General features: G+C 42.0%; 1 long non-coding RNA gene across 3 annotated transcripts in view; it reads right to left on the reverse strand.

The window, feature by feature from the left end:
• LOC116226422 (uncharacterized) overlaps positions 1-12924 on the reverse strand; it is a 135905-nt gene extending 122981 nt beyond the window's left edge. For all 3 annotated transcript variants that reach the window (XR_016465006.1, XR_016465005.1, XR_004166313.2), the window contains exon 1: positions 10703-12924. This is a non-coding gene — a long non-coding RNA (uncharacterized LOC116226422). The remainder of the gene's footprint in view (positions 1-10702) is intronic.
• Positions 12925-13258: the final 334 nt, after the last annotated feature.

Here is a 13258-nt window from a genome sequence, read left to right on the forward strand (position 1 = left end):
CACAACAGATTCAGGGTCTCCAAAGATAAATCAGCTCATATCTGCCAAGAGACATAATAGTAAGAGGCATAATATGCCGTTGGTCTTTCCAAATAAATAATAGTTCACTGCTGAGACAAATAGCTGGAAAATCCTCTCCACACATGACTAAAGACACATTTTAGAGCTAGACAATGAAAGGTATTCAGTGTATGCTGAAGGAAGAATGCCATTATCCTTTCCTCAACGAAGCATTTCCACAATGACAAAGTAAAATTGATTTACTAAAACAACACCAAATTGTCAGGCTAGGTTTGTTCCTCTAAAACTTCTGGTTCGTGGTGTTCATAGCACCGGTGGGATGCACAAATTGAGTGCATATGTGCATGAAGGGATTATCGCATTTTTCAACAAACTTTACCCAGTTGTTAGAGAAACAGTCAGACTTACTGTTAGGTCACACTAACTGTCAAGGTAAAGAAATCTACCAAAGATGCAAGATTTGCCCCTAAAAAAGTACTGCTATTATTCTAATCATTAATAAATTTCCTTATACAATCTGCTAATCAACCCAATTAAAAAATACAGAAGTTTTAAAAGAGATGAAAGAAATCAGTTAGATGATTTAAACAAAATCAGATGAAATTGTTTTTTTTATCAGAGCATCTAGGTGACAAATATACATCAGCTTAACCTCGTAAGATTCATGTAATGTAGAGGCATTTCCATCCACTTCATACAGATGTGGAACAAAGATGCAGAGAGTTAGCTCTCCACTTTAATTGCCAATCAGCACAGAGCTGATGTTACCATGGAACTATCTATTATAACTATCTATTATGACTCTAACTATCTATTGTAATTCAAATTTCAACCCTGCGTAGAAATATACACTTTAGCATCTCTGTTCAAAATAACTATTTTCTTCCTCGCGTGCATATTGCTCAACATTTATCTGGACTGAATTCATCTGCCTTTTTATTATTTAGTCATTCAATATCAAGAGGTCTTTCTGCATACTTCTGCTGTTGGCCTTCATCAGTCCTACTGTGAGTAACTCTGTAACAACCCCCCCAAAAGGAATCTGTCTGCACATTAATCCTCTTATTGTGTCACTTGCAGCATGCTATAGAACATAAACTCCAGCTGAAATTACAGAATAATTCAGATTAGAAGAGACCTTGGGAATTCATCTAATCCAACCTCCTGCTCCTTGTCTAACTCCTGTAATAACTTTCCCCTACCCAGAAAACCACGTTAATTCCTTCCTGCCTTGACTACAGTAGAGCTTCTGACACCATCCCCTCTAATTCCTAATGCACAAACTGATATAATATAGACTAGACAAGTAGATGGTGAAATGGACTGATGACTGGCTGAACAGTCAGGCTCAAATGGTTGTAACCAGCTGTAGGCAGCAGTGGTGCACCAGTTAAACCAACATGGGAGCAGTACTGCTTTACTTGAGGTGACAAGACTGAGCGTATTCTCAGCAGGTCTGTAAATGATACAAAACTAGGAGGATTGGCTGCTGCAGCAAGCAGTGGTGCTGGAAATCACAAGGAGCTGAGAAGGTTGGGACAGTGGGCAAAGAGGAATCTTATCAAGTTCAGCAAAGGGAAGGCCAAGGCCCTGCACTGGGACCAGCACTGACATTTGCTAGGGACTGACAAGCTTTACAGAAAAGGACACAGGAGTCTCACTGAACAAAAAATTGTCCATGGGTCAGCAATGTACTCATGCGGCAAAGAAAGTCAACAGCACCCTGAGTTGCATTAGGAAAGTTCTTGCCAGAGGACTGAAGTAGGCTTTTTGCCACCTCTGCTCAGCACAAGAGACGCATTTGGAGTTTCATGTCCAGTTTTAGACTCCTCAATAGGACAGAGATATGGACATGCTGGAGATGGTCCACCTCTCAAGATGATCAAGGGATGAGGATATCAGACAGACAAGGAGAGGCTGCGAGATTCCAGAGCAGAGAAGGCTCAGGGGAATCTTATAAATATGTGTATATATCTGATGGCAAATATCTGATGGATGGCATAAAGAAATCAGAGTCAGACTCCTCCCAGTGGCGGTCACTGACAGGACAAGTGGCAACAGACACAAAATACAGGAAATTTAACTTAAACATAAGACGACTTTTTTTTTTTAAATTGTGAGGTAGTCAAACACAAATGTTGCCCAGAGAAGCTGGGGTTCCATCCCTGGAGACTCTCAAACTGTGCATGGTCCTAAGAAACCTAGTCCAGATTTACCCTGCTTTGAGACAGGCACTTGGACTAAATGAACTTCAGAGATCTCATCCAAACTTACAACTTCTATGTTTAGATAAATACAATATACTCTTTTGACATGCTTTTCTTCATACCCACAAATTTTATTTCTTTATTATAGTTTCTATCAATATCACATAACTGAAAAGTCTTTAAATGTATTCTGACAAAAAAAAAATCACATTTCAAAACTAAATTTGTCATACACAAAAAGACAAGGCAAAGATGATTTACAAAAAAAAGAAATTAGTGTAGCTTCCAAGAACATCATCAACACCAAAAAAATCACTGGCTCACATCAGAAGAGGGTTGACAAACGTCTGTCACCTGAAGTCTGCAAGCAGTTCAAGCACAACTGCTGACATGGAGCTGCATTACACATCTCTCAGCAAGCTTTGGGGGCCTGGAGTCTATGAGGTCAGCTATGCCCTGTGCTGTGGAAGTGAGCTGCAGGAGCCAGCCTTCAAATTACACTGAGTCCTAGCTGAGTGCCCTGCCCCAGTTACCGTCACTACTGTCATATTCTATTAAAGAATTTCTGCTGAAATTTCTTCTTGCCCTACATTGCTGATACCTGTGTTCTAGCTCATACCTATCTGAAGATACTGACTGCATTTAGTAACTCAGACAAAGTTTGTGGTTACTTTGGTTGCCTGGTTTAACCAAAAATATTTCTACAAGAAAGCAGGAGAGATGCTGTCAAGGAAGAGGAATGGTAGGTGGTACCTACATAAAAGCAGAGACATTAAGAGTTGTAGAAATGCAGTACAGGTATCAGGGAATAATCATCAGAGCACAGTATGAAGCCTATTTACAGAACTGACATTATTTTATAGCTTTTTTTTTTCTTTCTTTCCAAATGCGGATTACTTGTCTGAATGCATTATCTAAGCCTCTTGGCATGAAATGTGAAACACTACAGAAAACACTGTAAAAGATCAAGATGAGCACTTCTCCATGGGGAAAAGAGAGGAGGACAGTGGGACAAACTACTGGTCAAAGCAAGACAGATATATTTCACTAGACTACAGATTTACAGCATGAAAGAAGACTGACAGTTAAGCACCGTTAGGAGAAAATTAAATGAGCTATGACTTACTGAAAGCTAATACAGAGATCAAAAGTGGTCTGCTTTCCCTCAAATACAGAGAAGGACATTACTCTCTAAAAGAGATCCAAGTGGGAAATTTTGAGGTGAATCACAGAATGGCTTCTAGTGGGAGATACCTCAAAGATCATCTAGCTCCAAGTTCCCTGCTTTGGAAATGGCTGCAACTCACTAGATCAGGCTGTCCATGCCCCATCCAACCAGACCTTGAATACCTCCAGGGATGGAGTATCTACAACTGCTTTGGGCAATCTGTGGCAGTGCCTCACAAACCTCTCAGTGAAAAATTTCCCCCCTGACATCTAACCTAAATATCCCCTCTTTTAGTTCAAAGCCATTTCACCTTGTCCTATCACTATCAGATCATGTAAAAAATCAGACCCCCTCTTATTTATAAGCTTCCCTCAATTGTTGGAAGGCTTCAACGAGGCCTCCCTCTCAAGGCTGACACAGGTTCAGCTCCCTCAGCCTCTTTTCTTAAGAGAGGTGCTCCAGCCCTCTGGTAATCTTAGTGGCTCTCCTTTGGACCTGCTTCAATAGCTCTGCATCCTTCTTGTTCTGCGGGCCACAGGCCTGGATGACAGCATCCAGATGGAGCCTCACAAGTCCAGATTAGAGTGGGACAATCACCTCCCTCGCTCTGCTGGCCATCCTTCTTTTCATGGAGCCCAGGATACAATTGGCCTTTAGGGCTGTGAGCACACCCTGCTGGCTCACATCCTTTTTTTTTTTGTCCAACAGGACTCCCATGTCCTTCCCTGCAGGGCTGCCCTCAAGGAGTTCTTCTCCCAGTCAGTACACATATCTGAGATTGTCCCAACCCAAGTGCAACACCCTGCATTTGGTCTTGTTTTATCTCTTTAGGTACTCCTGGGCCTATTTCTCAAGCTTATCCATATCCAGGTCCTTTTGGATGACATCCCTTCCTTCTGTTGTATCAACTGCACCACTCAGCTTGGTGTAATCAGCAAACTTGCTGAGGGTGCACTCGATCCCAATTTCCAGGTCATTAATGAAGGTGTTTCCTAGACAGATTCCTGGGGGATACTACTCATCACTGACCTCCATCTGGACATAGAGCTTTTGACCACAAACCTTTGGCTGCAGCCATCCATCCAATTCATTATCCACTGTCTTGTCAATCTTTCAAATTCATTTCTCTCCAATTTAGAGACAAGGATGTGGTGAAGACCAAGTAGACAACATCAGTTATCCTTTCTTGATCCACAGAGGCTGTAACTCTATCACAGAATTTTGCTTTTACTGAAACAGAATTGCCCTAGATGAAGAAAATCAGACCAGTTATCCTCCCTTAGCAATATAACTGAGACCACCCTGAAAAAAAACCTTCTACCCTTGATAAGAAAACTAGTCCTGCACAACAGGCTGCCTGCATAGCAAAGTGAGATACCAAAAGGCAACAAGTCTATTCTGCAGTCAAGATGGTCACTGGGAATCAAACTGAGGTTCTTGAAGTGTTGGAGTTGTAGGAGGTGCTCTTTACTCTTGAAAATCCAGGTCTTAGATGATTTAACTCCTATATGTTTATGCTATCCTGATTCCAGCCACTTGATAAAAGTCATTAGATAACTGGTAACCTTTTCACAAATGCTCATGTTAATAAAACCAGGCAGAGATTTACTCCATTGATCATGTACATGTAAAGTGAGATATACTAACATAGTGAAGGAACTGTAGATATAAGGATGTAGTTTAAAGACAAATGTTTCAGCAATAGGGTTATCTTAAACAGTCACTACACTCTGAGCTGTGCCAGATACACTGATTTTTTGAACAGTGCAAATTAAACTGGCGAACTGGTCCAGCCTGCGGGGTCTTCTTGGGCAGGTTATTTTTATACTGGATCAGCTCTCTAATCTGCTTTCCTGAATGCCCCACACAAATGCTGAGGTCAGCACAACACAGAGGGCTGTGGAAGGGTGGGCACAAGCAGAAGTAAGATTGCTGACAATTGAGATCCATGATGGCCAAGAGAATCCCATATACAAAAAAAATATTTACTAGGAGAATTGCTTGATGGAGGGTGAAGCTCATAATGTAATTTTTTGCTTAGTGAAATCATTAACAGTTTCCTCTCTTAGACAAAAAAATAACATGGGGACCTAGTATCCTCCTCTATCCCTCTGTCAGCTCCGGTTTTAATGGTCTAATAGATGCACATTATTATAGCTTTATAACTCACTTCCTAGAGGAGCAAGTTAACAGTCACATTTATAACCATTTATAGAGATACTTTTTGTGATATGGGCGTAAAACATTATAGCAATAAAATTAGACCAAGACAGAAAGTGAAACAAATCCCTCAGAGGTTATGCTTTAATGCTGTAATGTCATAAGCAGAAAGCGCTGTGGCTGAAAGAACCAATCCTGCTACTTGTCAGACTCCTCTGTCAGATATGCCTTATCCTGTCAACTGATAGGAGTGTACATTGAGTTATGTGCTGAAAAGGATCAGAGATTTAATCTGGGTCACAATTAACCTTTATTCACTTACTCGCTTGGCTTTGCCTGGTTAATTTTAACTACTTCAGTGGTTGGATATGAAAACATGTGTGTCAGCAGAAAAAAAGGCATGGGAGTGGGAGGGATTGTTGAAAATTGTAGATAAACTGGTGTTTGCTTGCACTGGTTCGAAGTTTAAACTGTGAAATGATGCCCCAAATGCTTTTTTTTTTTTTTTGAAAAGGGAAAGCCTCACAAAAAGTAGAAATTCTTGTTCTTCAGCAAAAGCATTTGACAAATCCACAGCCAATACCTGCATCATTTAATGGTTCAGAAAAGTAAAAAGAACTCCAGCTTTGGAAGATTCCAGTTCCTTTAATTAACAACAATTCTGTTGCTAGTTGATTCATATGGAAAGTAAGATTCCCATAAGCACAGATTCCGATTGAACTTGTGCCAGGAATTTATCTTTCCCAGGTGCTCTTAATGTGAAAAGACATAATAATACCATCTCACAAGTCCTGCAGGATATATTGGACTGATTTTCAAAAGGAAGATGAACAAATGATCAGGATAACTTTCAGTTAAAAATATATGAAAATTCTCAGTAGTGATAATGCAGAACCATTTGCCATGGAAATCAAATTCTGAATAATAAAATACCCCACACATCTGCTTCCTGGATAAACAATTTCTATCAAAGAGAGAACAGCTGTCTTATCACATTAAAAATATTCAGCTCCTTAACCCTGACTTTAGCTCAGTGACGTTACAGAAAGTATACTGCAGATAAACCACAGACAAAAATGGCAAACATATGTCATAAAGACTGCAGAAATTATTGCAAAGATGCAGGAATTAACACTACAGCAAACAAACAAACAAACAAAAACAACAAAAAAAACTATCTGTGCTTTTCAGATTGGAAGATATTTTGCAACTCTGAAGAAAGCCATGATGCAGCTGATGATGTACTGATCACCTGGATGTAACAGAACCAGCTCCTATAATAACAGTACCATTTCCTCCCTTCAGCATGAAGGTATAAGAAACCCTCCTTGTTGAGACTTGCACTGACATGTCAAAGAATCTGCAATTATGTTGAAACACATAACATGTAGGCATAGATTATAATAGCCAGAACATTCATTCTGCCATCAAAATATCAAGATCCAGTGGTGTGAAAACTAACCAAGTGGGAGCAGAGACCCACTGAGAGACAGCAGCACTCAGACAGCTGATACACTGTGAGGGGCCAGCAGGGACTGCAGCCATTGCCCACATGGACAGAGGCAGTCCTGAGGAGCACCAGATCAAGACTGGCACTCAGGGCAGTCAAAACGCTCAGACTGGGGACAGAGCTGGGCAGGCAGAGAAGAAGCATGGAGTCGAAGAAGGAGATGGACTTGTGGAGTCGTGTCCTGCAGTCCCTGAGACAGATGTGTCAGCTGGCCACAGCACAAGAAATGAAAGATCCCCTTCACCAGAAATGTGACTGTAAACCTCACTATCCTGGTAATGGCCCTCTGATTATTATCCATTATTGGTTTTTAATGTCAGAAGTCACAAGGTAGTAAATAGAAGAGAATTCAAATGGGACTTCAGGGCCTCAGGGAGACAGGTTACTCTTCTATCTTTCTGGTTCTGCCTGTGCCTGTCAGCGTTGTTCCCTGCTACCAAATGATCCACACGTGGCTCCAAAGCTGTTGTCACCAGCAGAATTTTGGGTTTCCTCATCATAGGATGATCTACAGAACACTAGGCCTGCTGATGCCTAATGGTATATACCTTTCTCAGAAGAGGAAAGAGATTTTTGTGCAGGACTTAGAGAGGTTGATTGATATAGGCTAAACAAGATTTGAAGAGGTAACAGAGATAAAAACCAGACTCTCCAGTGATGAGCTATGGGATGATATGCTGGAATTTGAGGGAGTATATGCTAGAGATCCTGCAGTCTGCTCCAGCAGGTACTGGCTATGGTTAAGCACATATGGAATGTTGCTACACCAAGGCGTGCAACATGCACTGAGAAGCAAGAGAGAGCCACAAGCCTTGGCTCAGTCCCAGAGCCACAACATCACTGACATCAGTGAAACCTGGTGGGTAGAGACCTTTGAGTGGTGTGTCGCAATTCTGGGCCTTTCTGCAGGGACAGGCAGGGTAGGTGAGATGGGGGGGAAAGAGAGTGGGGCTGGACTGTACAGAGATGGCACAGTTGGCAGCCTCTAGGTAAAGATTAAAGGACTAGCAAATAAGGGGGATGTTGTGGAAGAGTGCTATGGGCACTTAGTCAGGACAATGACACTGATGATGACTGGAACTAATAGATACCCTCTAGATCAGCTGCCTCTCTCCTTATGAGTCACTTCAACTTGCCAGACATTAATGGGGAATATATACAGCTGATACAAACAGCTCCAGCAGATTCCTACAACACCTTGATGATTACTTCTTGGTACAGGTACTAAGGGAGCCAACTAGGAAATGTGCTCCCCTTACATCTGTTGCTTATAAAAAAGTCTCATGGGTGAAGTGGCCATTGGTAGCCATCCTGGCCATTGTGACCAGAAGAAGTCAAGTAACTATCTCACCTTAGCAGACAGATGAATGCTAAGTAGCTAAGTAGTAGAAGGGAAGAGAATAAAGAAAAGAAAACAGGATAACTGTTTAGAGACACTTACAGTAGGTTGCATTCTTGTAAATACAACATATTCATAGGTTATTCTGAAAGTAATGCTTTCTATCTATTTCCATGGAAATGACAACAGATACAAAGAGCACAACATAACTTGACAGAGCAAATTCTCAACTACAAAACAAAACACTGTTTTTCAACACAGTCACCACCATTAGCTATGCATTTTTGCCAGTGATGAACAAGAGACTGCATGCCACGCTCCTAAAAATCTGCACCAGAGGTGACTCACTGTCGCTACTGCTGAAATGCACCACTAACTGCCTCACTGTGCTCACATCCACTGTTTGCTCTCCAGAAATGTGCAGCAAGTGCCAATGAATGTCAATGCATGCCATTTTTTTCCACATGGAGGAATTCAGTGACACACATATGCACTTCCATGTCAGATGCCATTTTGTCAGACTGGCCCTCTGCTGTGATTTGTCACATGGCAACAAATGTAATGGAATATTGGTGGGATGGTTCAGCCTCTACTGCCATATCACCAACATCTGCCTCTGACATCATGGGAAAACATCAAAAAACAGGAGGCATTAGTTTTGGAGCATCCATCGTAGATCCTGTCTTTGTCATGGGGTGAGAAAAAGAAGTCAGAGTTACCATCTCTCTGTGCTCCTCTCTCATAAACACTGAACAATTTTGATGTCTTTATTTTGTTCCTATATCACATAAAAACTTTTTGCTATTCTCAGGTTAAACTACAAAATGCTTTTTGATTCTCTTAAGTTCTGGTGTGACTTTATTAAAGAGGTTTATTTAAATTCACATATATTCAATATAATTAAAGAAAAATAAAATCTTATATCTTTATCTCAGATGTTTAACAGCAAAAACTTATGGCAAGTGAGCGGTCCCAACAGAACACAGCCGCTGTGTTATCTATCAACTGCACAGAAGCATGGGAAAACATACTGCAAAGAAACAGTTTTGCCTTGGAATTGGAATGAGTGAACCGGTTCTAATGAGTCTCTTTCATTACAGTTAGTTATCTCCCACTTAGCAAATATATAAAATAAAAAACTTCTGCTTTTAACAGGGTAAAAAGGAAAACTAGAGGAAAAGAGAATTCAGGAGAAATGTGAATTTCCCACCCCCCTCACACAGCTTCTAGACTGCAAGATAAAACCTGAAGCCATATTATTTTGAACGAAAGAGTCTCAGAATTTTATGGAAGGATAAACATGCAGCTAGGAAAAATCCTTCATCTCATGATTAATGGTACAGTGCTAGAGAAGGCAACGTCATTAGAGACTTGCTAGTCAAACAGTAAATCTGAAGCGACTTATCAAATGAGTTCTCCAAGGAGTCCTCTCTAACCTCATAGCATCAGTGCTATTCCAATAAACTTTGAACTGATGTTCATTATATTACATTTCTGTTGATTTTTCTGGGCATTTCAAAGTAGAAGATTACAGGTCAAGCATTCAGTTAAAATATATATATATATATATTTTTACTTGTCAAAAGAAATGTTGGTATTTATTTTACAGCCAAATTTTCCTCTTTCTTGTTCACAGAAAGCCTCATTCCCATATCTCAGAGCAAAATTTAGCCCATAGTTTAGTTTTATACACTCAAAATCCTGTCTTTGTCTAATGAGATACTTTTTATTTTATAGAATCACAGAACGGCCTAGGTTGAAAAGGACCACGATGACCATCTAGTTTCAACCCCCCTGCTGTGTGCAGGATCACCAGACCAGGCTGCCCAGCCTGGCCTTGAATGCCTCCAGGGACGGGGCATCCACAACCTGAGATAATGCTGCTCAGCCTTTCTACTTCCTCCTTAAGCTCCAGCACCATGTGAGCAGATCGCCCACCTGCTCACACCGCACACAGGAGGTATCCCTGCTGCCTGCTGAAGCAGTGACGGGGCCAGGCATTCTCTGCAGCCTGAGACCTGAACTAAGGCGTGGACATTCGTGCTTTCAGGCCGAGTCTCCACGTCCCTTTTAGGAGCAGCTCGCCGCCGTGTGGTGACCACGGTTGCACCTCGGTGTGTCCAGAGAGCAACGACCTGTTAAGTGCTAAGTGCTAAGTGCTAAGCCCGCTCCAATGTAGCAAGGTATCCTGCCTTGCCTGCTTGCTCGTACGCTTGAGGTTTGCCCTGAAAATAACTCGTTTCACAGCGAGATAACAACCCTTCTCCCTTACGTAGACGTGGAAATAGGCGGCTTACCGTTTCTCCTCGTCTGAACGGCCCACGTGAATCGCACACCCTGACTCCTCCTCTCCCCCCGAGGCTTTTGCAAGGAAGAGGAGAGAATGCAGAGCCGTTGCCCTGGCACTGCACGTCAGCCGCTCTCGCGAGACCTGCCGCGCTGCTCTGTTACCTCGGGGATCCCTGGACGGAGGAGAAGCGGGAAACCCAACTTGTACCTCGTGATCAGCTGCGGTTGTGGCTGGGACAGCTCTGAAACAGCTAACCGCGGCAATCACTTACTTAAGAACTATTAGTTTTGTTTGATTAGTATCACTGAGTTATAGAGTGATTAAGGTTGGAAAAGATCACCAAGTCCAACCATCAACCCATCACCATCATGCCCACTAAACCATGACCCCAAGTGCCACGTCTCCACATTTCTTACACATCTCCTGGGATGGAGAACCCACCACCTCCCCGGGCAGCCTGTGCCACTGCCTCACCACTCTTTCAGAGAATAAATTTTGCCAAATATTCACACCGAACCATGTGTTGCAGAGAGATGCAACAGCCTCCTTGCAGCATTTCCCAAGAGGGTCGCCTGGCGGAGAAGCTTCTATGGCATGGGCATCCTGTAGGAAACACTAGAGCGATTTTGGGATGTATATTATCAATAGCATGTACCACACAACCTCTGGAAGGGTGCTTGCAATGTCTCCTACAAAGATGAATTTCACCTTACAGCCCTGTGTAGCAGAGATTTTCACCAAGAGGTTGAAACCCGCATAAATAGCTGTTTCAGGTAGGTCAGCTTGAGATGCAAGCCAGCAAAGGTTGCATCTGAATTTGAAAAATGCTAGGTCTTCAGATCTTAAATTCTAAGTGAAACACAAGGGGTATCAAGTTCAAAAAACAAAAAAAAAACAACAAACAACCACCACCCATCCTGAAATCCAAGGCCGTGTTAGAAGAAGTCACCTGCATGATGTGACCAAAGTCACACATCACATCCTTGGCAGTTTGAGGAAAAAAGTGATATCCAGATTGCTAGTCCTGTTTGTTAATTGAATGATCTAATGGTTATGTACGCTTGTGGAAAACTGTAATAGAAAATGAGAATCCCATGCTTCATTAATGGCTTTGAGATATTTGTTGTTGAGGAACAACTCAAAGCCTTAAACACATTAACTTCTGGGAGAAAAAGAAATCAAGACTAACTAATGACTCTATTGGATGTGTTTTGGAAAGGGATTGAGAGATCTGAATCTCCAAATTGAGAAGGTATTTCCATCACCTGGCAAAACACAGATTCATCTTTTGCCAAAGAGAAGTTCAATGTACTTGCAGGAGCTGCAGCTGAAAGAACAAAACTTTGACAATACACACTAATGCCTTTGGAACTTAACAAGAAATACTATTTTGTTGTTAAATCAATCAGGTGGACAGTACCATTTAGCCCACCTTTCACAGAATCACAGAATCACAGAATGGCCAGGGTTGGAAGGGACCTCAAGGATCATGAATCTCCAACCCCCTTGCCACATGCAGGGCCACCAACCTCCTCATTTAATGCTAGACCAGGCTGCCCAGGGCCCCATCCAATCTGGCCTTGAACACCTCCAGGGACGGGGCATCCACAACCTCTCTGGGCAGCTGTTCCAGCACCTCACCACTCTCTCTGTAAAGAACTTCCCCCTGACATCCAACCTAAATCTGCCCTCCCTCAACTTAAAACTGTTTCCCCTCATCCTGCAGTTATCTACCCTTTCAAAGAGTTGATTCCCCTCCTGTTTGTAGGCTCCCTTTAGGTACTGAAAGGCTGCAATGAGGTCACCCCGCAGCCTTCTTTTCTCCAGGCTGAACAAGCCCAGCTCTTTCAGCCTGTCCTCATAGGGGAGGTGCTCCAGTCCCCTGATCATCTTCGTGGCCCTCCTCTGGATGCTCTCCAACAGCTCCCTGTCTTTTTTGTACTGGGGGCTTCACACTTGGACGCAGTGCTCCAGATGAGCCCTCACAAGAGCAGAGAAGAGAGGAACAATCACCTCCCTGTCCCTGCTGGCCACCCCTCTTTTGATGGAGCCCAGGATACCATTTGCCTTCCAAGCCGCAAGGGCACACTGCTGGCTCATGTTAAGTTTTTCATCCATCAGGACCCCCACATCCTTCTCCACAGGGCTGCTCTCAAGAAGGTTGCTCCACACCAACCACCCTGAGGTACTGGAGGCAAACTAAGCCTTCATGCATTACCTTTATTATTATTATTATTATTATTATTATTATTATTATTATTATTATTATTATTATTATTAATTTGTGTCCCTGACTTTCTAACACTGGGGATTTATGGTTTTAAACTCACAGTTTTTCACAGAGAGCTTGCTGCACAAACAGCCGACAGGCATGCATTGACAACACCTCAGGCTTTATTTTATTTTATTTTATTTTATTCTATTTTATTTTATTTTATTTTATTTTATTTTATTTTATTTTATTTTATTTTATTTTATTTTATTTTATTTTATTTTAATTTTGTCTCAAAAGCACACTTTCTACGATCACCGTCCCAACCCAGCCCGCGCTGGGGGCGGTGTC

This window comes from Phasianus colchicus, chromosome 3 (genome assembly GCF_987193195.1).
Source record: "Phasianus colchicus chromosome 3, bPhaCol1.hap1.1, whole genome shotgun sequence".
In the NCBI taxonomy this organism is placed as follows: domain Eukaryota; kingdom Metazoa; phylum Chordata; class Aves; order Galliformes; family Phasianidae; genus Phasianus; species Phasianus colchicus.